The sequence below is a fragment of the Rhinolophus ferrumequinum genome, chromosome 22, assembly GCF_004115265.2.
Source record: "Rhinolophus ferrumequinum isolate MPI-CBG mRhiFer1 chromosome 22, mRhiFer1_v1.p, whole genome shotgun sequence".
Lineage (NCBI taxonomy): Eukaryota > Metazoa > Chordata > Mammalia > Chiroptera > Rhinolophidae > Rhinolophus > Rhinolophus ferrumequinum.
Window position 1 is genome coordinate 40,924,257 of NC_046305.1, and position 2,842 is coordinate 40,927,098.

At 38.0% G+C, this 2,842-nt stretch overlaps 1 pseudogene; it reads right to left on the minus strand.

Moving 5' to 3' along the window:
- Positions 1-1,640: 1,640 nt before the first annotated feature.
- LOC117015069 (annexin A1-like) lies at positions 1,641-2,222 on the minus strand (annotated as a pseudogene).
- Between the last annotated feature and the right edge of the window lie 620 nt (positions 2,223-2,842).

The following is a 2,842-nucleotide window of genomic DNA, read 5'->3' on the forward strand; positions in this document are numbered from 1 at the left end:
ACAGAAGACACATCCAAAGGGAAGACTGGGCAGGCACCAAAGCCCTGCTAGAGTGGATCCAGCTCTGTAGGGTCAGCCCGTGCACAACAGCTCCTTCACTGTAGTCACAGCCAGTCCACATAACCAATCTTTATTGACCTAAAGGTCAGTCCCTCCCACTGCTGTGCAAACAACAACCAAGGCTCAACTACAACAGGATGGCACACACAAAGGACACACCTGGAGCACCCAGCTCAGGTAACCAAGGAGACTGACCCACTGGGCCTCATAGGAGACCTACTACATAAGGCCACTCTACTAAGACCAAGAGACGTAATAGCCCTACCTAATACATAGAAACAAAAACATAAGGCAGCTAAAATAAGAAGACAAAAAAAAAAAGACTGTCCCAAATAAAAGAACAGAACAAAGCTCCAGAAAAAAAACAAGCTCAGAACAAAGCTCCAGAAAAAAAGAAAAGAAAAAAAATAAACGAAATGGAGACAACCACTCTATCAGATGTAGAGTTCAAAACACTGTTTATAAGGATGCTCAGTGATATATCAGTGAGAACTTCAACAAAGAGATAGGAAACATAAAAATGGAGGTAGAAAACACAAAGAAAAACCAGTCAGAAATGAAGAATACAATAAGTGAAATAATACATTGGATAGAATTAACAACAGATTAGATGAAGCAGAGTATCAAATCAGCAATTTGGAAGATAAAGTAGCAGAAATCACCAATTAGAACAGCAAAAAGAAAAAAGAACCCAAAAAAATGAGGATAGTTCAAGGGGCCTCTGGGACAACATCAAGCATAACAACATTCACATCATAAGGGTACCAGATGGAAAAGAGAGAGAGAAAGGATTGAAAATCTATTTGAAGAAATAATGACAGAAAACTTTCCTAACCTAGCAAGGAAACAGACATGCAAGCCCAGGAAGCACAGAGCATCCCAAACAAGATGAACCCAAAGAGGCCCACATCAAGACACATCATAATTAAAAGGCCAAAGGTTAAAGACAGAGAGAATCTTAAAAGCAGCAAGAGAAAACCAGTTAGTTACCTACAAGGGAGTTCCCATAAGACCATCAGATGATTTCTCAACAGAAACTTTGCAGGCCAGAAGGGATTGGCATGAAATATTCAAAGTGACTAAAAGCAAAAACTTATAACCAAGAATACTCTACCCAGAAAATCTATCATTTAGAATCAAAGGACAGATAAAAAGCATTCCCAGACAGGAAAAAGCTAAAGGGACTCATCACCACCAAACCAGTATTATAAGAAATCTCAGAGGGACTTATTTTAGATGAAAAAATTAAGAATATGAATAATACAATGGCAATAACTACATATCTATCAATAATTACTTTAAATGTAAGTTGATTAAATGCTCCAACCAAAAAACATAGGGTGGCTGAATGAATAAGAAAACAAGACCCTTACATATGCCACCTGTAAGAGACTCATTTCAGATTGAAAGACGCACAGAGACTGAAAGTAAAGGGATGGAAAAAGATATTTCATGAAAATAGAAACAAAACAAAAAAATTAAAAGCTGGAGTAGCAATACTTATACCAGACAAAACAGACTTTAAAACAAAGGCTATAACAAGAGACAAAGAAGAACCCAGGAATCACACATCTGGGTATTTATCCAAAGCATTTCTTGATATCACCTTTCATCTCCAGTTCCAGAACTTTGTTCATGTCATGCTGACTACTTGTACTTCTGAAACTCTGTGAAGAGATGGGGATGGCTTCTGGAGGTACTAAGAATGGTATTGAACACACTCACATCTGTCCCTTTTTTCTCCAGCTTCATATAATGCCCTGGTATCTGAGTCAGTGAAGTCCTCATTTATGCCAAGATCTTCAGATTGGTCCCCCTTAATAAGAGAAAGCAAAGCCTTCTGATAATCTCCAGATGTGTCTGAGATGATATCTTTAGCCAGATCGCTCTTCACCTCCTCTCTATAGACTCTGTTAATTTCTCTGATTTGTCTGTTAGTTCTGATGCCAAAATTTCATTCCGAGTGTCTTCATCAGTTCCAAGGCCCCTCATGGCAGCACAGAGTTCATCAGCATCCAACTGGGTGGGAGTTTTTAATAGAGCCAAAACCACTTCCTGGAGGTGACCTGTAAGGGCTTTCTTCAGAGCTTCATCTAGGGGCTTTCCTTTTTCCTAGAGATATGCTGCTTTGATCTGTTGACACTGTCATTGTTTCTCTTAGTTAGAATGGGATCAAATCATGAAGTATTCCACAAACAAACCCGTGTTCTTGGCTGAGAAGCTTCATCAGGCCAGGAAGGGTACTGGAACACATCATAAGACATTGATCAGAATTATGGGTTCCCGTTCTGAAACCAACATGAATGATGACAAAGCATGCTATCCGAAGTTGTGTGGTATCTCTCTCTGCCAAGCCATCCTGGATGAAACCAAAGGAAATTATGAGAAAATCCTAGTGGCTGTCTGTGGAGGACAGTGAACATTTCTTGATGATCTGAAGCTTTTTTATCAGAATATTTTTAATAATATTTTTTTCCTTCCATATTATAGACTTAAATAAGAAATTTTCTTCAGCTGGATTAGTTTAACTGCTTTCTGAAAACTATAGCCTACAAGTCATTTTTATATCACAACTCTGAATAATAGAGATAAGTTTTTTAAAAATATGTCTACCTCAACTCTAAAACCCCATAAACAGGGTGTTCTAGTAATATTACTTGAGAAAGATGTTTATGTAACAAAATAAAATGCTTTTACGGGCAAAACAAAAATGCATGACTAATCAGAATAACAGGTAACCAGAAAAATGCCCAATCTAAATGGCATTGAACATAGGATTGAA